The sequence below is a fragment of the Bos grunniens genome, chromosome 2 (genome assembly GCF_055505025.1).
Source record: "Bos grunniens cultivar Pamir isolate PY7600 chromosome 2, Bosgru_T2T1.0, whole genome shotgun sequence".
NCBI lineage: Eukaryota > Metazoa > Chordata > Mammalia > Artiodactyla > Bovidae > Bos > Bos grunniens.
Genome location: NC_141166.1, coordinates 79,292,501 through 79,317,226, shown reverse-complemented (window position 1 = coordinate 79,317,226; position 24,726 = coordinate 79,292,501). Strand labels below are relative to the sequence as shown.

General features: G+C 37.7%; 1 pseudogene; it reads left to right on the top strand.

Annotated features, from left to right (window-relative positions):
- The first annotated feature begins 22,061 nt into the window (after window positions 1-22,061).
- On the top strand, window positions 22,062-23,009 carry LOC147378272 (aldo-keto reductase family 1 member B1 pseudogene; annotated as a pseudogene).
- The last annotated feature ends 1,717 nt before the right edge of the window (window positions 23,010-24,726 follow it).

The following is a 24,726-nucleotide window of genomic DNA, read 5'->3' as shown; positions in this document are numbered from 1 at the left end:
TTTCCCCATCTATTTCCCATGAAGTGATGGGACCGGATGCCATGATCTTCGTTTTCTGAATGTTGAGCTTTAAGCCAACTTTTTCACTCTCCTCTTTCACCTTCATCAAGAGGCTTTTTAGTTCCTCTTCACTTTCTGCCATAAGGGTGGTGTCATCTGCATATCTGAGGTGATTGATATTTCTCCCGGCAATCTTGATTCCAGCTTGTGTTTCTTCCAGTCCAGCGTTTCTCATGATGTACTCTGCATATAAGTTAAATAAACAGGGTGACAATATATAGCTTTGACGAACTCCTTTTCCTATTTGGAACCAGTCTGTTGTTCCATGTCCAGTTCTAACTGTTGCTTCCTGACCTGCATACAGATTTCTCAAGAGGCAGATCAGGTGTTCTGGTATTCCCATCTCTTGAAGAATTTTCCACAGTTTATTGTGATCCGCACAGTCAAAGGCTTTGGCATAGTCAATAAAGCAGAAGTAGATGCTTTTCTGGAACTCTCTTGCTTTTTCCATGATCTAGCGAATGTTGGCAATTTGATCTCTGCTTCTTCTGCCTTTTCTAAAACCAGCTTGAACCTCAGGAAGTTCATAGTTCACATATTGCTGAAGCCTGGCTTGGAGAATTTTGAGCATTACTTTACTAGCATGTGAGATGAGTGCAATTGTCCGATAGTTTGAGCATTCTTTGGCATTGCCTTTCTTTGGGATTGGAATGAAAACTGACCTTTTCCAATCCTGTGGCCACTGCTGAGTTTTCCAAATTTGCTGGCGTATTGAGTGCAGCACTTTCACAGCATCATCTTTCAGGATTTGGAATAGCTCAACTGGAATTCCATCACCTCCACTAGCTTTGTTCATAGTGATGCTTTCTAAGGCCCACTTGACTTCACATTCCAGGATGTCTGGCTCTAAGTGAGTGATCACACCATCATGATTATCTGGGTCATGAAGATGTTTTTTGTACAGTTCTTCTGTGATTTCTTGCCACCTCTTCTTAATATCTTCTGCTTCTGTTAGGACCATACCATTTCTGTCCTTTATCGAGCCCATTTTGCATGAAATATTCCTTTGGTATCTCTGATTTTCTTGAAGAGATCCCTAGTCTTTCCCATTCTATTGTTTTCCTCTATTTCTTTGCATTGATTGCTGAAGAAGGCTTTCTTATCTCTTCTTGCTATTCTTTGGAACTCTACATTCATATGTTTATATCTTTCCTTTTCTCCTTTGCTTTTCACTTCTATTCTTTTCACAGCTATTTGTAAGGCCTCCCCAGACAGCCATTTTGCTTTTTTGCATTTCTTTTCCATGGGAGAAAACCATAAAGTCATATAATTGATGGTCCAAAATGAACCCCCAAAATAGTATTTACCTTGCCTATAACATTTCATATGATCTTTTTTTTTATCCTTACAGCAGTAATATGACATATTATTATCCTCATTTTTAAATGTTGGAGATTAAAACTCAAAGAAACTAAAGAACTTACACAGAGGAGAGTGGTATAGCACAAATTTCTTCCATAACACAGGAGAATGACTTTCTGCTTTTTTTTCCTTCTGCCTCCTACAGTAATAGCTAGGAATCCTTCTAAGTATCTTTGTCAAACTAGATTCATTGTATGATCTTATTATTCATACAGGAAGTATGCAGTATTCCAGGTGGAGAGAACACCAAGTATAGAGGAACATAGGTATATAGTGATTGGGTATTTTGAGAGAACTACATAAAATGCTATGTATAGTAGAGGGTTCAAAATGTGGAGTAGTGACAGATGAAATCCGAGAGCTAGGAAGGGGGTCAGTTTTTGGAGAAAACCACAAAATTCTGTAAAGCAATTATCCTTCAGTTAAAAAAAAAAAAGAATTTAACAAAAGGATCAGAAAAATCACCATTTAAAGAGTGAGTGTGTCATTTCTGACCCACAAAAAACACATAAGACATGATTATACACACATATGGAAAGAGAGATGGACAAACAAACTATGCCTTAGAATTTTGAAATAAGACAAAAGGGAGGTAAAATAGTACAAAACTATCTGTACCCACTATGATTTATTTTGGATACCCTCAGACTTTGGGGTATAAACCTGTACCTGTGTGATAACACTGCAGTCTTCACAAGTGAATCCAGGCATTTTTCTCTGGATAAATATTTTCTGTAATTCCAATACATTCCTTGGCAAATTACAAAATAATATTCCTTATAGACCCAGAATCCACTTGATGAGCACATATGAAAATGTCTTGCTCCCAAGACCCAGGGAACCTGGGCATTCAATTACCATGTAGCCTACAAGCTGATTCCTTGGACTCTGCCTCTCCAGACACTTGCCAGTATGTAGATGGATGGTGTTAATTTCAGATAGAGAAATCTACTAATGCTGTCCTGAACCCGGCAAACAAGGTCAGACATTTGTAAGAGCTGTAGCCCTCCAGGAACACATGTGCCACTTTATTCTCTCTGGGGTGTGTGTGTGTGTGTGTGTGTGTGTGTTTGTATTTCTGTCTAGAGATTTCTTTTAAAAAATGTACATGTATCAAAGATAATGAGAAATATTCCCATGTCTAAATTTTCTATGATTCCCAATCACTGAAAATGTGGAGAGCTTCCTTAGTTTGATTAGAGAGCAGACTGTCATCAGGCTGAAACGCATCAGCTGTCTGGAGGAGAGTTTAAATCACTACTTTCAGGTCAGTTCGTCAGACTGGGCTTTCAGGTTCTTAGAGAACTCATTCCAATAAAACTTGTGAAATGGGTGACACATCTTTAAACACCTCCTAATTCTTTACCCTCCTCCATGTCCTGTGATGCTTCTCTCCTCCTTATGTTTTTATCCTCTTCCATAACTCTTATCATCTCATTAAAATTAACCAGTTATTTCTTAAGCAGCAATTAAGCACAGAATGGTTCTAGTTATTGTGGGAAAATAAGGTCATTGCCCTTAAAGAGCTTTTAATTTAGATGAGGAGACAAGATATTTACCAAAAAAAGAAAAACAAGTATAATAACAGATGGTGAAAATCTACTATTGTGTATCTGTTTGGTACTGCGTTTCCTACTTGCAGTTTGTTAAGACATCAGTGGTAGCAATCAGAATTTATAGCCAGCACAGTCTGCCTTAATCCACTTGTCAGTAACATGGAAACTCACAGAGAGAAGATTCAGAAGTGGCTCCAAGGTATTGAGCTTGGATGACAAGAGTCAATTATTGCATTCTTCAAAAAGATGGGAAGTAAACAAGGGACCTTTTTTTTTGGAAGGAAAATGAATCTCTAAAAGAACTGCTCAGATAATGTTTCTCACTCATCTATTAAAAAATAAAGGCTGTGATGTCTTGCTGTTGGATTGTTGAGTTTGGTAGAGCAAAACTCTTACCTGTAGCAGTTATTGTGCTAGGCAACAGAGACATAAGATTTAATAAATTATACTCTGTACCCTGAACCTCAGCATAAGTAGAAGAAGGTCATGAATAGATGGATTCCTTGAGGAAAAGGACTGTTATAGAGTAAGTGAAGGTGAATTATTAGGAAGCAAGCACACCCGCCTTCCGAATCAGCATCATCAGTGGAGAACAGTCACTGAAATGAGAGCAGTGGCAGGATTCTGTGGCTCCTTGCTTGCTGTGACAGCACACAAAAGTCTGGACATTAGGCTCCAGAAGAGGGACCCTGATCAAAGGTCTGGGGGCTCCTAAACTGCTTGACTGGGGACTTTGTCCCCAAGCTTAATCCAGACTTGAAGCACTCATTAACTAAGAGAACACCCTCTCCTTTGGTGATTAAGAAACTGAGGTCCAAGCATTAAGAATACAGCTATAAAACTAGTAGAATTCTGTGCCATCGATCCAGTATTCATGGTCATGAGAATTTTAGTGCCTCCACTGGTATCATCGGGACTAGAGTTCAAAGCACTGAGCATGCACTGTGGTTACAGCTAGTCAACTTGGTAGAACCATTACTCTGAACTCTCATTGCAATCCTCTGCGGACTGTATGCCTTTAAGCATCAGCGTAACAAATTTCTTTGAAGCTTTGTAGCAGCCAGTCTAGAGAGAATCAGTCTTGTAAAAGTTAACCCTAACTTTCAGATGTCAAAAGAACAGAAATCTGCTTTGGGAAACACTAACCTTAGGAGACAGGGTTCAGAGCCATAGAGTTAAAGAGAGAGATGAATTTCAAGTAAAATGATATTTAAAATGCTAGATGTTACTGAACCTATTGCCAACATCCACTGAATCATAAAAAAAGCAAGAAAATTCCACACACAAAAAAAATCTACTTCAGCTTCATTGACTATGCTAAAGCCTTTGACTGTGTGGATGACGACAAACTGGAAAATTCTTAAAGAGATGGCAAACCCAGACCACTGTACCTGCCTCCTGAGAAACCGTATACAGGTCAAGAAGCAACAGTTGGAACTGGACATGGAATGACTGACTGGTTCCGAATTGGGAAAGGAGTACATCAAAGCTGTATATTGTCACCCTGCTTATTTAATTTATATGCATAGTGCAGCATGCAAAATGCCAGGCTGCATAAAGCACAAGCTGGAATCAAGACTGCCAGGAGAAATATCAATAACCTCAGATATGCAGATGACACCACCCTTATGGCAGAAAGCAAAGAGGAACTAAAGAGCTCCTTGTTGAAGGTAAAAGAGGAGAATGAAAAAACTGGCTTAAAACATTAAAAATCCTAAGATCATGGGATCCAGTCCTATCACTTCATGGCAAATAGATGGGGAAACAATGGAAACAGTAACAGACTTTATTTCCTTGGGCTCCAAAATCACTGACAACAGTGACTGCAGCCACAAAATTTAAAAATGTTTGCTCCTTGGAAGAAAAGCTATGACAAACCTAGACGGCATATTAAAAAACAGAGACATTACTTTGCTGACAAAAGTCCATATAGTGAAAGCTATGGTTTTTCCAGTAGTCATGCATGAAAGAGAGAGTTGGACCATAAAAAAGGCTGAGCACCAAAGAATTGATGCTTTTGAACTGTGGTATTAGAGAAGACTCTTGAGAGTCCCTTGGACTGCAAGGAGATCAAACCAGTCAGTCCAAAAGGAAATCAATCCTGAATATTTTTTGGAAGGACTGATGCTGAAGCTGAAATTCCAAAACTTTGGCCACCTGATGCGAAGAACTGACTGTTAGAAAAGACCCTGATTCTGGGAAATTTTGAAGGCAGGAGAAGAGGATGACAGAGGATAAGATGGTTGGATGGCATCACTGACTCAAAGGACATGAGTTTGAGCAAACTCTAAAAGATGGTGAAGGACAGGGAAGCCTGGCATGCTTCAGTCCATGGGGTTGCAAAGAGTCAGACATGACTGTGTGACTGAACAACAACAACTGAATCTACAGGGAGAATGAAATATAAAAAAGATGTAAGATTTAAGAGAGAGGACATTAGTGTCTATATTTCAATAGAGTTACACAATCAGAAATCAGATTTAAAGTTGTTGGACTTCGCTGGTGGTCAAGTGGTTAAGAATCTGCCCGCCAGTGCAAGAGGCACAGGTCTGATCCCTGGACCAGGAAGATCATACATGCCAAAGGAAAACTAAGCCCAGGTACCACAACTACTGAAGCCCACACAGAGCTGTGCTTTGCAATGAGAGAAGCCACCACAATGAGAAGTAGTCCACACTCACCCCAACTGGAGAAAGCCCATGTGTAGCAACCTTGACCTAGTGCAGCCAAAAAAATAAATAATTTTTAAAACTTTAAATAATTGTTAAAAAAATGAAGTGATTAGACGATGCCTTGAGATACGAAGAGATTGTAACATATTATCCTTTTCTAATGCAAAGATACCCAAGCTTGTGTGAAAGGAGCTTCTGAAGATGGAGAAAGTTAAGATGGTTAGAAAGAACTGGTGTTCTCTGGTTTCTTGTACTCAAATGGTTTCTAGTTCTGCTGATGAGTTACCCATGTGTTAAACTAAAGGGCATCTGCTGCTGCTAAGTCACTTCAGTCGTGTCCGACTCTGTGCGACCCCATAGACAGCAGCCCACCAGGCTCCTCTATCCCTGGGATTCTCCAGGCAAGAACACTGGAGTGGGTTGCCATTTCCTTCTCCAAAGCATGAAAATGAAAAGTGAAAGTGAAGTCACTTAGTTGTGTCCGACCCTCAACGACCCCATGGACTGCAGCCTTCCAGGCTCCTCCATCCATAGGATTTTCCAGGCAAGAGTACTAGAGTGGGGTGCCATTGCCTTCTCCTGAAGGGCATCATGGGTACTTAAGTGTTTTCATTTGATTAAGGCTAATTTTATGACTATACTCTTGACTCATGGAGTATCTCTAATGGTGATCAAGCCAAGCTAAGAGAGTCATCTTTTTCTATCACCCTTCACATTTCAACATCATTCTGCTCCTCTCCTTATATCTCAGACAGTTCTGTCTCTACAAAACTGCATCCATACACATCTTTTCTCCCTCCTCACTCCGAGCCTGATCGGTCAGAACAATTGTGGCCAAAATCAGTGGTGGACAAACTGAATGGGGATTTTCCTCTCTTCTTAGGAAATTATGTGAAAGTGTTAGTCAGTCATATCCGACTCTGTGACCCCATGGACTGTAACTTGCTAGGCTCCTCTGTCCGTGCAATTCTCCAGGTAAGAATACTGGAGTAGGTAACCATTCCCTTCTTCAGGGGATCTTCTCGATCCAGGGATCAAACCCGGGCCTCCTGCACTGCAGACAAATTCTTTACAGTCTGAGCCACTAGGGAAGCAGGAAATCATGTATCTAACTTCAATAGCTACAAAGGAAGGAAGCAGGCAGAAGTTAATTGACTTTTTTTTTTTCCTTTTTACAGGCTAAGCAAGTTACAACTGTAATTTTACATTTGTAACACTTTTTGAAGTATAACATTCAGGCACCAAATGAGGAAGCAGGTACAGAAAGTTTCAGAACACTTCAAAATCAGAAGAAAGGTAAATGACTATACCAACATTAAACAGTCAGATGTTTCTGATCCTTTTTAGTTTCTTCAACTTCTCTGTTAATACCATGCAGTTGAAAAATGGCTTGTTTTCAGGATATAAAACAATCACATCCTAGAATTTGTCTCTCTTTGGTGGATTTTGTCTTTGGTTTTTCTTTTTTTTCAGTTCTGGATATTTCTATTTTGAGACTTGATGACCTTCTTCAGGATATGTCAAGGCAATGTGACAACATTAGCCCAGGTAGCTGAGTGCCAACATCAGTCAAAATAATAGCCTGGTATCATGAAGAGACTTTAACCAGTTGAATGATTGTTTCTTCCCTTCACTTTTCAACTCATTACTCAAAAAGTACACACATCCCTGCAGATCATTTCATATACGAAACATTTATTAAGTTGCATTATATTAAACAGAGAACGTTAACATTGCCTGTTTCCTAATTCAGGTCCTTAGTTATACTATTAGAAATGTTCTCAGCACATGGTAAGTCTACAGATCTTCCTTAGTTTGTATCTGGGACTCAGGCAACATTAACTGGAGCCAATAATAATTTTATTCAGAGAACAAGCGTATGGTCTAATTCACATCATTTTTTCCTCAAGATTAAAAGATATGTGTTTTTTTAATACACGCTTTTGAACACAATAGCTTTTTGGATTTTTTTTGAATATTCTTTGAATACAGAATACCATTCATCCTGTTGTAGCGCGCCTTGCCAAATTGAAGGTCATAGGCTCCTAGCACGCTAAAGCGGGAACTCATGAATACATATGGAGCATACTTTCAGTGGCAGAGATGGAGATTGCTGGGCCCAGATGGGCCTGTATTCACTGTGAAACACATGCCTGGGAAGATCATCCACTCTTTTCCCTTCATTCTCTTGCTCTAAATAGCTTTTCCCTATTAACATTGACTACTAAAAATAAGTGTTGTTCCAAAGAGTCCATTTAAGGCTTTTTTTTTTTTTTTTAAAGGAAAATGTTTATATTACGAGGAGAATCATGATCTGAAAAATTCAAACATCTGTTCTCTTCAAATGATTACTGTATCCCACTGATCCTACTTCAGAAAACTTTCTAGTTGCACTTCTGTTGTTGGCCCTCAACACTTCCTACCTGGAATAAAATTATTGCAATAGTTCACTTCTTGATTCCCTAGCCTTATCTCTATACATATATGTCAGGGTGTGCCACTGAAGTTGGTACCATGCCTGAGAGAGGCAAACCTCTTTCTTGGGTTCATCTTTTAGCACATCTCTAAAGTACTCCTTTTCTCTTTCTGTCAACTGACAATTTTTCTATTAATTCCTTAGAAATCAGCTCTAATACTGGGAAGTGAGTTTTGTAAAATTCTATTTTTAGGGGCATATGAACAACTCCATTTTAGTGTTTGACCTCAGAAAATAATTTTTTCCTATTTTCTGCTGTGACTTTGGTAAAAACTCAGATAATGTAGCTATAAACTAATTCCTGAATCTAGAGAAAGTATTTCCAATACTTGTACTCTTAACAAGTGATTATACACATACATCTCTGCTTTAGGCCCATGGAATGCCAGGCTCTCTGATGGCACCATTTCTGCAATGTCATTCCTGAAGACTATAGTATCTTCCTCCCTTGATCCACTCAGTAAAACTGTTTCAGTATATGTTGTCTGACAGACCAGGCAGAGTCATTTCCCATTATTTCAGGCACTTAGAAACTTTATTTATACCATAATTATATATATATATATATAAATCCTCCTGAATTTTGAAATTTAAATTTGCCATTGTCTTATTCCACCAAGGCCTGTGTTATCTTTCAACTCTCATGTATTATGTCAGGAATATTGTTGTCTCATGATAAGATTTTAATACCTGCATTAAGTAAATCTATAAACCAGTGTTATTGCATGAATTTGTAGCAGTTCAAGTATTTTAGAAAGGTCATGAGCCCTGAACATAGGTTTGAAACATGGCATATGTGGCAATATGATTAAGGATTTTTACCAGGAAGGCCAAAAAGAGCGTAGAAACTCAGCAAAAACTATAAAGTTCAATCTACTGAGGCTAATGGGAAAATTATCTTCTAAAAGATAGCACAAGTTCTTGTTCTGAATTTTCATATATAATACAGATACATACACATGTATAAGCATGCACACACACACACACACTCAATACAGATGTCATTAGCTTTCTTTTAGTCATTAGTGTCCATAAACAGGTCCAATATCATATTGTCCATATTCAGGGAGACAGAACTATATAATGGTTGAATTAATAGATTTTGGAGTCATACTGGCATTATTTAAGTTTGGCTGTGTCATTTTTATATATAAGATTTCTGTTGCAGTTAATGGTAATAACAATAATCACTATACCAGAGTATATTGTTAGGATTAAACTAAATAGTATAAAATCATTCTAGCCATTCTTGAAAATGAACAGGATTCTGGGATTCATGCTATCCAATTTCAAAACTTATTATAAAGCTATATAGTATGATAGTCATATAATGATAGACATCAAAATCAATGGAATAGTCAGAAGTAGACTCACACTTATACCATCAAATGAGTTTTGACAAAGATAATAAGCCAATACAATGGAAGAACCTTGACTCATGCCTCAAACCATCCACAAAAATTACCTGAAACTGATCATAGACCTAAATAAAAGAGGTAAAAATATTAAGACCTAGAAGAAAGCAAGGAAGAAAATTCTTGTGATGTTGAATTAGGGAAAAAAAGAAAATATAAACCAAATACAAAAAGTAAAAAATGCAAAAGAAAATTAATAGAGTCCCTTGGAAAACAAGATTTAACTACTCAATCCTAAGGAAATCAACCGTGATTACTCATTGGAAGGACCGATGCTGAAGGTGAAGCTCCAATACTTTGGCCACCTGATTCGAAGAACTGACTCATTGGAAAGTATCCTGATGCTGGGAAAGATTGAAGGCAGGAGGAGAAGGGGACAACAGAGGAAAAGATGGTTGGTTGGCATCACTGACTCACTGGACATGAATTTGAGCAAACTCCAGGAGATGGTGAAGGACAGAGAAGCCTGGCATGCCGCAGTCCATGGGGTTGCAAAGGGTCAGACATGACTGAGCAGGTGAAAAACAACATTCATATAAATTAAAGCTCATTGAAAGATAAAGTTAAAAAAATAAAAAGGAAAATCATAGACTTGGAGAAAATGTGTGTAATATGTGTATAATATATAACTAACTAAGGGGTCTACTTCCAGAAGTATAAAGAACCATTACAATGTAATATTAAAAAGATGACCCAAAAAATTAAAGGAAACAAGTAAAAGCTCAACATATATTTCACAAATAAATACAAATAGCAAACAGGTGAAAAATCAGTGTGTTTCACCAGAGAAACGCAAATTAAACCACATAAAAAGCACTGAAAGAAAGTGAAAGTGCGGTCGCTCAGTCGTGGCCGACTCTTTGCGACCCCATGGACTGTATACCAGGCTTATCAGTCCATGGGATTTTCCAGGAAAGAGTACTGGAGTGGGTTGCCATTGCCTTCTCCAGGGGGTCTTCCCGACCCAGGGATTGAATCCGGGTCTCCCGCATAAAAAGCACTATACATCTACTAAAATGGCTAAATTTCTTAAAAATTATATTGAAGTCCAGTTATTTTACAATGTGTTAATTTCTGCTGTTACAGCAAAGTGATTCAGTGATTCAGTTATACACATATACACACACATATATATGCAGATTCTTTTTCATATTCATTTCTAGTATGGTTTATCACAGGATATTTAACAAAATCCCCTGTACTATACAGTAGGAACTTGTTGTTTATCCATTATATATAAGAGTTTGGGTCTGTTATCCCCAAACTCCCAGTCCTTCCTTCTCCCATCCTTCCCACACCCCTGCCCTCCCCTGACAACTAGAAGTCTGTTCTATATATCTGAGTCTTTTTGTTTCTTAGAAAGGTTCATTTGTCTTTTATTTTAGATTCCACATATAGTGATAACATGTATCACTTATTTCTGTCTTTTACTTCACTTAGCATGATAATCTCGAGTTGCATTCATATTGCTACAAAAGGGCATTATTTTATTCTTTTTCACAGCTGAGTAGTATTCCATCTTCTTTATCCACTTATCTGTTGATGGACATTTAGGTTGTTTCCATGTTTTTGCTGCTGTAAATAGTGTTGCTATGAACATAGGGGTGCTTATATCTTTTTTATTTATAATTTTGTCAGGATATATGCCCAGGAGTGGAATTGCTGGATCATATGGCAACTGTGTTTTTAGTCTTTTGAGGAACCTCTATACGGTTTTTTATGATGGCTGCACCAATTTACATTCCCACATATAATGGGCCCTCTGTGTACCTAGAGATTCCTAAGTGGCTCAGTGGTAAAGAATCCACCTGCCAATGCACGAGACGCAGGTTCAGTCCCTGGGTCAGGAAGATCTCTTGGAGAAGGAAATGGCAACCCATTCTAATATTCTTGCCTGGGAAATCCCATGGACAGAGGAATCTGGTGGGCTACATCCATGGGGTTGCAATGAGTCAGACACAACTTAGCAACTGAGCAGGCATGCATGCACTGTATACCTGGTTCCTCTGTATCCTCAGTACTGTATCTGTAGATTCAATCACCTGGGAATATCGCTCAATTGCACTCATCTCACACGCTAGTAAAGTAATGCTCAAAATTCTCCAAGCCAGGCTTCAGCATTACATGAACCATGAACTTCCTGATGTTCAAGCTGGTTTTAGAAAAGGCAAAGGAACCAGAGATCAAATTGCCAACATCTGCTGGATCACTGAAAAAGCAAGAGAGTTCCAGAAAAATATCTATTTCTACTTTATTGACTATGCCAAAACCTTTGACTGTGTGAATCACAATAAACTGTGGAAAATTCTTCAAGAGATGGGAATACCAGACCACCTGACCTGCCTCTTGAGAAACCTATATGCAGGTCAGGAAGCAACAGTTAGAACTGGACATGGAACAATAGACTGGTTCCAAATAGGAAAAGGAGTCCGTCAAGGTTGTATATTGTCATCCTGCTTATTTAATTTATATGCAGAGTACATCATGAGAAACGCTGGGCTGGAAGAACCAGAAGCTGGAATCAAGATTGCCGGGAGAAATATCAATCACCTCAGATATGCAGATGACACCACCCTTAGGGCAGAAAGTGAAGAGGAACTCAAAAGCCTCTTGATGAAAGTGAAAGAGGAGAGTTAAAAAGTTGGCTTAAAGCTCAACATTCAGAAAACGTAGATCATGGCATCCGGTCCCATCACTTCATGGGAAATAGATGGGGAAACAGTGGAAACAGTGTCAGACTTTATTTTGGGAGGCTCCAAAATCACTACAGATGGTGACTGCAGCTTACTCCTTGGAAGGAAAGTTATGACCAACTTAGACAGCATATTAGAAAGCAGAGACATTACTTTGCCAACAAAGGTCCGTCTTGTCAAGGCTATGGTTTTTCCTGTGGTCATGTATGGATGTGAGAGTTGGACTGTGAAGAAAACTGAGCGCCAAAGAATTGATGCTTTTGAACTGTGGTGTTGGAGAAGACTCTTGAGAGTCCCTTGGACTGCAAGGAGATCCAACCAGTCCATTCTGAAGGAGATCAGCCCTGGGATTTCTTTGGAAGGAATGATGCTGAAGCTGAAACTCCAGTACTTTGGCCACCTCATGTGAAGAGTTGACTCATTGAAAAAGACTGATTCTGGGAGGGATTGGGGGCAGGAGAAAAAGGGTACGACAGAGGATAAGATGGCTGGATGGCATCACTGACTCAATGGACGTGACTCTGAGTGAACTCCGGGAGTTGGTGATGGACAGAGAAGGCTGGCGTGCTGCGATTCATGGGGTCACAAAGAGTCGGTCACGACTGAGTGACTGAACTGAACTGAACTGATGATGTTTATTATTGGAAATTGGAAACTGTAATTGGATCTGCTTAGTTTAAACTCATCTTATTCAAGGGTCAACTGTATATATTTTACTTCTATATATTTTCATTTTTCATTCTTCTCTTCCCTGAACATAAATTTCATAGGGCAGATATTATGGTTTGTTCACTGGTATTTCCCTACTACTCAGAATGGTGCCTTATCCTGGGGATCCAGTGAAAAATGTGTTGTGTATTCATACTTAATTTCTTTTAGTAAATATTTGTTGAATAAATATGTTGAATATGCAAAAACCGTATGTATCAGTTTCCATGAAAATTTCTTAAGAGCTGAGTGACAGATATTTTTTACCACTTTTCTTTCATCCACTTCCTTTTTAGTGCTGATTGCAGTACAAATCTGATATCTATCTCTCTCTTTTTTTGTTTTGCTACCACCACAAAATGTATTCTTGTTTCAAAATGCAGATTTGTTATCTATAACTGAAGCAGCTATTGAGAACCACGAGGAAAAACTCATTTGTGAAGCTGGTAAAGCAATTAAATTGAAGGTGACCAGACTCCTAGTCTACAAAGCCAACATACTATACCTCATTATGAGAAAAATAATCTGTACCTTGTTCAAACCACTATCATTTTGGGGTTTCAATTACAACTGAATTGGTCTTTATAGATGGAAATGTCATATAATACACACCTTATTTGGAGTGATATGTCATATGCAATTTCCTGAGATTATTTTTTCCCCCTCTGGGAATTATTGATACTCTCTTATGGTAAAATTTAATTTTGTAGCTGAAGTTGCAAACAAGAGGATCAGCAATACTTATGTAGCATAGAGATACATTTTTGGCTAATAAAATTCTAAAAAGAAGATTTATTTTGCCAACACTAAAATTCAAGAATTATACATAAACTCTGGCATTTTGGAGTTCAAACTCATGAAAATAAATGTTAGTCAGAACTGAGTGTATGTAGAGCAAATATTCCACAATTTGCCATAATCTTCCCCCTTCCTATCCCTAAAAATCATGATACCTGACTATTTCACTCATATTGTTTACCTGACCTCGGTAGGCATTTGAATCTCTAACCACTAATTTAAGACAGAAATGCATTGAATGTATTACAGAAAGCTTCACACACAGAATGCTCCCATTTGTTCTTTGTATTTTTTGTTGTTGTTGTTTAGCTGTTGTTATATCCAAGTCTTTTGCGACACCATGGACTGTAGCCTGCCAGGCCCCTCTGTCCAGAGGATTTCCCAGGTGAGAGTACTAGAGTGGATTGCCATTTCCTTCTCCAGGGGATCTTCCCAACCCAGGGATCGAACCTCAGTTTCCTGATTGAAAGATGGATTCTTTACCACTGGGGAACCCTCTTTCTTATATTCAACCAATATTTTTGAACTACTATCCTTCTAAATAGTAGGAATATAAAAACCACCCAAGTCTTTACATTTTGGAAGGAGAAGACAGAGAATAAGCAACTAAATACATTCTGATACTTCTATTCTTTACGATGAGAATGAAAGAAGTTTGAAGAGAGAGAGAGTGGTTGGTATTAGGGAGTCCTGTGCTGTACATTAGATTATTAGCATAACCTCACTAAGGAAAGTTCCTTTGAACTGGGCCCTGAATGACAACCAGGAGTCAGCTATTTAAGAAACGTGGATGATTATTTCAGGCAGAGGAAATGGCAAGGATAAATCACCTGCAGTAAAAATGAGAGTGAAATGTTTGAGGACCTGAAAGATAACTGGCATGACGGGAATATAGCTAGGAAAAGAGTAATATCAGAACAGGTTAGAGAAGGAGGTAAGGGTTCTTGTTGTTCAACACCTTGGAGCCTAAGAATTTCCCCAATTTTCCTAGGATTATAAAAATGTAAAAACAAAACAAAGCAAAAAAACCTTCCTTTTTCTCTATTGTCATGAAATGTCTAAAACAAAAAATCCTCTTGGCTTGTGAAAATGGATCTTCAGTAGTCTCACAGATTGATCAATTATCTTAGGTTTAATTAAAGAAGGAAAACAGTGGCCATCAAATATTAACTGTATGGGCTGTTAGATGTATGTATATTCATTCAGAGTCTTCTAGTCTTTCATGTTGTTTTCCTCAAGAGATGTTGAAAGCCATTGTTTATAAATCTTAGGAAGTAGATAGGAGAGTGCTGTGTACTTAGTCACTCTGTTGTGTCTGACTCTTTGAGACCCCATGGACTGTAGGCCACCAGGTTCCTCTGTCCGTGGGGATTCTTCAGGCAAGAATACTGGAGTGGGTTGCCTTGCCCCCCTCCAGGGGATCTTCCCCACCCAGGGATCGAACCCAGGTCTCCCTCATTGCAGGTAGATTCTTTACAGTCTGAGCCACCAAGGAGTACTTATCTCTTAATCATGTACCCTAAGCAAACAGATAAAGTATGTATTCCACTTAAGTGTCAGAGTGAAAACTGAAAGACAATAAAAAATTTGATGATGTATTGACAGCTTTGAGAGAAGAACCAAGCAGTTTATCATTGTCACACAACCATAAACACATTCAGAAACACATATAATATACATTAAAAAAAAAAAAAAAAACTCAAGTCCACTTATATTGATGGAAGTGCTCCTTTCTTAAATAGCAATTTAAAATTATTAAGTATTAGTATTTTTTTTCCCAACAAATCAGTAAATTGATCTTGGTTTTTGGTGTTTAAAAAAACAAAGATGAGTTAAAAAAATTAAATCTTGGCATATACCTCGTGTGGGTAGTATACATGTAGGAGAATAGCCATTCTTAATTAAGGAAACACCATGTCACAAACAATCAGAGCTGAGCCCTTTGAAATGTTCCCTCACATGCCAGCAGAATATAAAGCCACCATCAAATTTTCTGCATTCTGCATAATGTGCTGGTAATTAACCTTATAAACTTATTTTCTGAGCAAGTCTCATAGTTGATAAATGCAGTTAAGGGCAAAATCCAGCAAGGTTATTGAATAACAATCAGTGCATCCAGAATGAAAAATAACCCACCTTCTTCTGAAGTAAGGTATGAATAGACTTTACTCTTGTAATTAATGTTGCTGCATTTTGCATGAAGATGGGATATTTTTCATTTAAAGTCCATGTGTTAATTTTCCTTCATAGACAAGCCAAAAACCTTGACTCCTATCATCAGACCTTTGGCACCTCCTTCTGCTTCCATCTTGGGTCTCTGCCAATGCATCATATTCTGTATTTGGACTTCCATGCTGAGATTAGGGCACAGATAGTCAGAAGAAACATTCATTTTGTTTTCAATCATACAAAGATTAAAAGAAGCCACATGAAAACCAAATGCTACTCCTACTAACAGTGCATATCCAAAGATTAATCTGAAAGGCAAGGAACCTTAAAAGCCTGAATTAATGAAAGCAAAATACAAGAGCTATTGTATAATAGGTGAATGATGGTACTGGCATTAAACAGTACCAGGCATCAATATACTGCAATTATCTTGCAAAGTCACAATAATATTGAATCTCCAAATAATTCTGGACAATGAGTAGGAGACCTGTGGTCTAGTCCAGTTCTGCATCTGGTCCTTGGTAAGAGCTTAAGAACTTGATTTAGCTTCAAAGAAGCTTAAAGTCTTTATCTGCCAAGAGTAGAGATTGACCTTGCAAACTCCTATGTTCCTTTCCAAAGCTGATTTATTTTGCCATATAGAAGAAAATAACACAACATTGTAAAGTAACTGTACTCCAATAAAAATTAAATTAAAAAAATTTTAACAACAAAAAAAACCCTAAAATTTGTATGAGTTTCAGAAGATTCAGTTGTTCTCTTTTTCTTTTGAAAATATAAAGTAAATAGCATATTTGCTAAGGTGAAAACTAATATGTGGGAGGGGTATGTGTGTTTGTTTTCACCTCAGTTTCTAACCTTTTCTGAGTCTCAGTGGCTTGCCATTATCCAAGTGATAAAGATCCTAGCTTGAGTCACAAGATCCTATAGAATCTGATCACATCCACATTGCAGATTCATCCTGCTGAAAATCTGTATCTTGCATTCTAGGATACTGAATAGTTTCTTGAATGTGCTATTCTATTTTCCTCTATTCTCAATACCTTTTTACACCGCCCTTATTTACCTGAAAACAAAAAATCTATTTGTAATCAAAAGCCCAGTTCAAGCAAGAATTATTCTAAAAGACTGTCTGTGTCGAGAACCCTCAATCATTCCCTCCTCTTTACCAGCCCTTTGCCTCATATCTCTATTCTGCATTTATCACAGTTACCATATTTGATTCTTTATGAAACCAGTTGTATGTTATTTACATTACCTAACACTATGTCTTTTACCTCAAGAAATGTTCAGAAAATGTGAGTGAAATTTAAATCCTTGAACTTTGTGATATTTTCAATGAGCATACTTAAAATGTGATAATTTTGTTCTAATTTAATAAATGAGTTTGAGAATATATGCAGTATTTGTGTTGTCAGTTTAGTAATTTAAACAAGTGTTGACTTTTAAAAATACACAATGTGAGAGTTGTGAGTTAACTTTTATTGGGTGCAAAATGAGAACTATAGCCCAAGAGACAGCACCTCAGATAGCCCTGAGAAACTGCTCCAAAGAGGTAGAGGGGAAGGTAAGAATATATGTTATTTTGTGGAAGGGGGTAGTACATGTAATCAATCCCATATTTTTTGCAGTTTTCTGCTTGTCATGAGGAGCAGTCATCACTATGAAGGATTTTAGTGCTTTTCTAGATACAAAGAGATATAAGAATTGAACTCATAAAATTGGCTCCTGAAAATATTTAACTATCTGAAGACTTGTTCTTCCAGTTTCCTCCCCTACAGCACCCCCACCCCCAGCACAGGCTGCCTCATTTCTGTTCTCAACCTTGAATTGCTCTCAGAGGGTGTTGAAAATCAGCAGCTGCAGCAGCACATGATTTAATCCTTGTGGTAGATGACAAGTGCAATGGCGAGGGCCAATTTGTAGTTGATATAACCTGTTAATACAACCTGTATACAACAGATAAATACTGTTCTTAACTATCCACCATTAGAATACAAATTACAACACTAGAGAATAATATTTTGTATTGTATTAGAAAATTCATCATATATTTTCTCAGTAATCTTAAATATAAATAAATATCTAAAATTCTTAATCCAAGGCCAAAAATTTACAAAGACAGTCAAATTTTGTAATGAGACAATTAAAATAAATGTTGTAAATTAATCTTATAAATGTCAGATCAGTAGTTTTAGATCCCATAATTTATGGAAATCCAGTATTGGCTCATGACCAATGTGCCCAGTTAAATTTCTAGGTTCTTTTTTATCTCCTAATCACTGAGCACAAAATTTTGTCTCTTAAAAAAATGAATACTGTTCCTTCATATTCCTAAAAATAAGTCCTCTTTTTATGGACATATAGATAAAATTATATACAGATCTACATGGCATTTATATATGTCAAAGATTAATAGTCAGTTGTTAATCATAGATGTTTCATTTATTGGTAAAAGCACTACTAAACACTTTTAAGCTCTTCTTGATCTACATAATAAACTGTAGTTTAAAAATTGACATAATAGAGCATGAAGCTAAAAAGCTTTAGATTTGTAATGGTGATTCTTCCAATAGTTTAAAATTTAACATGAAAAATTAAAATTCTAATAAATAATAATCCAGAACATATTCTAAAAATATAAAAGGCCAAGTTCGATATTGATGCATTACTTTTAGTCACATGATTCAGTGATTAAGTATGCCTTGTACATAATTGTACATATTGGTGTTCAGCATACACTTATTAAATGAGGAAATATTTCCAATGATGGCTCTTGTGATGTGACTTCATACATTTTGCTTATTTTTATTCACTTAATTTTTACTTACTTACATGTTTACACATAGTCAGAAATATATCCAGGATCAATTTATATCCTCTCATAACTAAAGGCATAATTTCAGAGAAATTGAAGGAAAGTGATGATATTAGGAGTTACAAATATTTGTTTCCTTTTTTTTGTTCTCCAGGGTAAACTCACTTTTTCTTTTGATCATACTGAGTAATACCTATTTTTATATTTTTATGTTTGTAATATGTGGTTATGTTTCTGTTTCACCTATCTGCCTCCCTTCTAAAGAAAGATTGCTGGAAATAATTTTCTCTTTATTACTACCAGGTATCACAGAACTAGATATATAGATATTCAATAAGTGCTGGTTCAGTGAATAGTTAAATGGATGGGGGGATGCATGGATGGGTGCATGGATAAATGCATGATTGAATGAATAATGACAGAAATAAATGACTGTCTACGTGACTAAAACACAGGAACTATTTAAGGGATAACTGATTCATTGGTAATGTATATAGCATCCCAGAATCCTTGTGTTCATAATATTTCAGGTTTCATTTTTAGCTTTTCAATCTTTCCCAGATAGTCTCAGGTCAGCCAAGCTCACAGAAGCTAGTGCAGAACTGAATGCTAATTTAACAACATACAGAAAGAAATATCACTGCTAAGCAGACAAGATTTATAGTTTCCTTGACCAACTTATAATCTCTGTAGGAAATCAAATGGGAAGCCAAACTATAAAGACAAGTTTGCTTACTTTATATGAAGAATTAGTACAAAGAGCATAAGGTGAATGATTATAATGTCAAATCATGTCATAAGCAATGAATAGTTCAGAGTTGGCACTGCCAAATTTGCTTTCTGTTAAAAACTCACTTTCCAGGCTAACCATTGTGATTTTGATCAACTCATTTTCCAGTTCTCAGTATCAAATGTTACTTAAGCATTCATTTTCTTTAATACATTGCTCAGAAATTTATTGCTTATATTTTTTTGTCTAAAAATAGCAAGCTATCGCAAGAAATGTTGAAAAATACAACTTAATGAATGTTAGGAAAACAACAAAACATCTGCACACTCAAGACAGGATTTTTTCTTCATTTTATCTTCAAAATGTCTACAGAAATAAGTTAATTGATGAAGAGGAATATATATATAATTAATTATTTTATATACAGTGATTTCATCAGGGCTTTGGGGAGAGGAATCTATAACTGTAAGTATGATGAGTTCTGACTAATTTTTATTTTCCAGACTCATTAAAAAATAATGAATATTATATTCAAGGTAAACAATTGAAAATGTTATCTTTAAAATTGTTATTTAAAATTGTTCTAGCAACATGGCTGCTTTGATATTGTGAAAAATGATGCATGATTAAACATCTAGAAATGATGAATACATTTTTACAAACATATATTTAAATGGATAAGAGATCTCTCAATAGGTTGAGGTAAAATCCGCATAAAGCAAAAGTGAAAAAAATAAGTTGAAATGAAAGTGATGAACAAAAAATTAAGCCACAGCTATAAATATATAACTATAGACACATATCTTACAGACATATGCTGATCAGATCAGATCAGATCAGTCGCTCAGTCGTGTCCAACTCTTTGCGACCCCATGAATCGCAGCACACCAGGCCTCCCTGTCAATCACCAACTCCCGGAGTTCACTCAGACTCACGTCCATCGAGTCAGTGATGCCATCCAGCCATCTCATCCTCTGTCGTCCCCTTCTCCTCCTGCCCCCAATCCCTCCCAGCATCAGAGTCTTTTCCAATGAGTCAACTCTTCGCATGAGGTGGCCAAAGGACTGGAGTTTCAGCTTTAGCATCATTCCTTCCAAAGAAATCCCAGGGCTGATCTCCTTCAGAATGGACTGGTTGGATCTCCTTGCAGTCCAAGGGACTCTCAAGAGTCTTCTCCAACACCACAGTTCAAAAGCATCAATTCTTCGGCACTCAGCCTTCTTCACAGTCCAACTCTTACATCCATACATGACCACAGGAAAAACCATAGCCTTGACTAGCCGGAACTTTCTTGGCAAAGTAATGTCTCTGCTTTTGAATATGCTGTCTAGGTTGGTCATAACTTTCCTTCCAAGGAGTAAGTGTCTTAATTTCATGGCTGCAGTCACCATCTGCAGTGATTTAGGAGCCCCCAAAAATAAAGTCTGACACTGTTTCCACTGTTTCCCCATCTATTTCCCATGAAGTGATGGGACCGGATGCCATGATCTTCGTTTTCTGAATGTTGAGCTTTCAGCCAACTTTTTCACTCTCCACTTTCACTTTTATCAAGAGGCTTTTGAGTTCCTCTTCCCTTTCTGCCATAAGGGTGGTGTCATCTGCATATCTGAGCTGATTGATATTTCTCCCAGCAATCTTGATTCCAGCTTGTGCTTCTTCCAGTCCAGAGTGTCTCATGATGTACTCTGCGTATAAGTTAAATAAACAGGGTGACAATATACAGCCTTGACGAACTCCTTTTCCTATTTGGAACCAGTCTGTTGTTCCATGTCCAGTTCTAACTGTTGCTTCCTGACCTGCATACAGATTTCTCAAGAGGCAGGTCAGGTGTTCTGGTATTCCCATCTCTTGAAGAATTTCCCACAGTTTATTGTGATCCACACAGTCAAAGGCTTTGGCATAGTCAATAAAGCAGAAATGGATGTTTTTCTGGAAATCTCTTGCTTTTTTGATGATCCAGTGAATGTTGGCAATTTGATCTCTGGTTCCTCTGCCTTTTCTAAAACCAGCTTGAACATCAGGAAGTTCACAGTTCACATATTGCTGAAGCCTGGCTTGGAGAATTTTGAGCATTACTTTACTAGCGTGTGAGATGAGTGCAATTGTGCGGTAGTTTGAGCATTCTTTGGCATTGCCTTTCTTTGGGATTGGTATGAAAACTGACCTTTTCCAGTCCTGTGGCCACTGCTGGGTTTTCCAAATTTGCTGGCATATTGAGTGCAGCACTTTCACAGCATCATCTTTCAGGATTTGGAATAGCTCAACTGGAATTCCATCACCTCCACTAGCTTTGTTCGTAGTGATGCTTTCTAAGTCCCACTTGACTTCACATTCCAGGATGTCTGGCTCTAGGTCAGTGATCACACCATCATGATTATCTGGGTCATGAAGATGTTTTTTGTACAGTTCGTCTATTCTGATACCAGGTCCCTAAAACTGTGGGTATTGATCATCCCTTGGAAAAAGGGGAAAGGTCTCAGAAGCAACAGAATTGAAATCCTCCCATACATTGGTAATATTTAAGTCATTATATCTTCAGTGAAAAAAAGTAGACTAGAAAAATATCTACCACGGTCCTCTGATCCCTGTCAGTGCAGCTCAGCAGTCATGGCCAACCACATCGTGCTCTACACCGGCGCCAAGATGCCCATCTTGGGGCTGGGCACCTGGAAGTCCCCTCCAGGCAAAGTGACAGAGGCTGTGAAGGTGACGATTGACTCTGGGTACTGTCACATTGACTGTGCCCACATGTAGCAGAATGAGAATGAGGTGGGTTTGGCCCTCCACACGAAGCTGCAGGAGAAGACTGTGAAACTTGAGGACCTCTTCATTGTTAGCAAGCTGTGATGCACAAAGCACAACAAGGATCTGGTGAAAGAAGCCTGCCAGAAGGCGCTCAGCGACCTGAAGCTGAATTACCTGGACCTCTACCTCATCCACTGGCCCATGGGCTTCAAGCCTATGAAAGACTTTTTCCTGTTGGATGAGGACATCAATGTGATTCCCAGTGAGAAAGATTTCATGGATACCTGGACGGCCATGGAAGAGCCGGTGGACGAAGGGCTGATGAGTTATTGGAGTCCCTCCTTCAACCATCTCAAAGTGGAGAAGATTCTTAAACAAACCAGCTTAAAATACAAGCCAGCATTTAACCAGATCGAGTGCCACCCATACCTCATTCAGAAGTTAATCCAGTACTGCAACTCCAAAGGCATTGTGGTGACTGCCTATAGTCCTCTCGGCTCTCCCAACAGGCCCTGGGCCAAGCCCGAGGACCCTACCATACTGGAGGACCCAAGGATCAGAGCGATTGCAGGCAAGCACAATAAAACCACAGCCCAGTTGCTGATCTGATTCCCCATGCAGAGGAACCTGATCATGATCCCCAAGTCGGTGACTCCTGAACGCATTGCTGAGAACTTCCAGGTCTTTGACTTTGAACTGAACAAGGAGGATATGACCACCTTGCTCAACTACAACAGGGACTGGAGGGCTTGTGCCTTGGTGAGCTGTGCCTCCCACGGGGATTACCCCTTTCACGAGGAGTTCTGAAGCAGCGAGTGTCTGCCCTTGGTCAGATGACCTGCCATCCCCCACCTCTTTTCCTGTGTGTTGCGTAATTTGGCCCGTGTCCCTCAGTGGTGGATCAGCGACTTCTAGACAAACCGGTGAGGGCTCGGCCAGCTTGGTGTCAGGTCCAAAGAACAGAATCAGTAGATTAATAGAAGTCTCTTCAGTTTTCCTTTGCCCTTCTTGTCAGGGGAGCTGGGGAACATGCAACCCAAATATTCTTCTAAACTGAATTTACAAAATCAGAATAGTGCCTCTAACAGTGGGATTTTGATTGCTTGGTACAGTAATCCTTTCAGCTAGACTTTTCTTTGCCTCAAATAAAAAGTGTTCTTATGAAAAAAAAAAAAAAAAACCTACCAGTAAAACAAACAGAACAGCAAAGCAAAAGTAAAGATGTTTTTTCTTTGCTTTAAATAAGATCCTTGGGGAAAAGTATATGCAATTACTGGTCTAAATTAGGAGGAGTTGTGGTTTTAGTTAAAAACACTTACATAATCTAAAAAACCACAATTTAAGAAATAGCACTCCATCGGCGCTGTGCTGTGCTTAGTTTCTCAGTCCTGTCCGACTCTTTGTAACCCCATGGGCTGTAGCCCACCAGGCGCCTCTGACCATAGGGGTTTTTCAGGCAAGAATACTAGAGTGGGTTGCCATGCTTTCTCCAGCGGATCTTTCTAATCCAGGGATTGAACCCAGGTCTCCCACATTGCAGGCAGATTCTTTACTGTCTGAGCCACCAGGAGTAATTTTATATAAATATAAAGCAAGAGAGGAGCAAATGTGGTGAAATATTAATATTAATACTTAGAAATTTTTTGTGAAAAGCAAAATTCTCTGTATTATTTTTGCAAGTCTTTTCAATATCTCAAACAATTAAAAAAAAAAGATCACATCCTGTAGAACCTTGTAGAAGGAAAAGAAAATCAGCTCCAGAAGATGCTACTCTGGACTGGACTTCTCAGAAGTTTTTTTTTTTTTTTCCCTTAGTGTCATAAAAGCAGGGACTAAAAAATCTAAAAAGTACAGAATAATTTGGATCTCAACTGGATGAGACCCATGAAAGTCTTCAAATATGTGAATTATCAGGTATGGTACAAAATAAATATTTTTATTTTTTCTCAATTTAAAAATGTAATTTTTGTTTCTGTTTTTATTTTAAATTATATTTAAAATCTATTAGGCTAGGCTTAGGTTCTCTGGTTGTTTCAGAAGCATTATTGTCTAAATCAAAGATTTAAGTTACCTTCTTGACCTCTTCTAGCCATTTAAATTCCCTTTAAATGTCTCTCTGTTGTTATAACAATTAAATAACTCATTATTAATTCATAAATAAGATAAAACATTGTATCCAATTATATTGAAGGACACTTTTATACTGTAGAAGCATGTTTTTGATATATAATTTAGTGAAAAAAATCTTTTGCTGCTTGATCTTATAAACATATTTATTTAATGAATATTATGTAATGAAAAAATTCTGAAAGAAACTTTACCAAAGGTTAGTAATAGTTACCTATAGGAGAAGAATATAAATATTCCAATTATTTTTTGGCTAATGAGAATCTTCTAATTTTATGTAATAAAAATGTATTCCAGCATAATTAACTTTAGAAGAAAAAGGAGGTACCCATCTTTTCTGTCTCTGGTTAACTCTGAAACATTCATTTTTTTATTCAATTACTTTATTTTTTGTTAA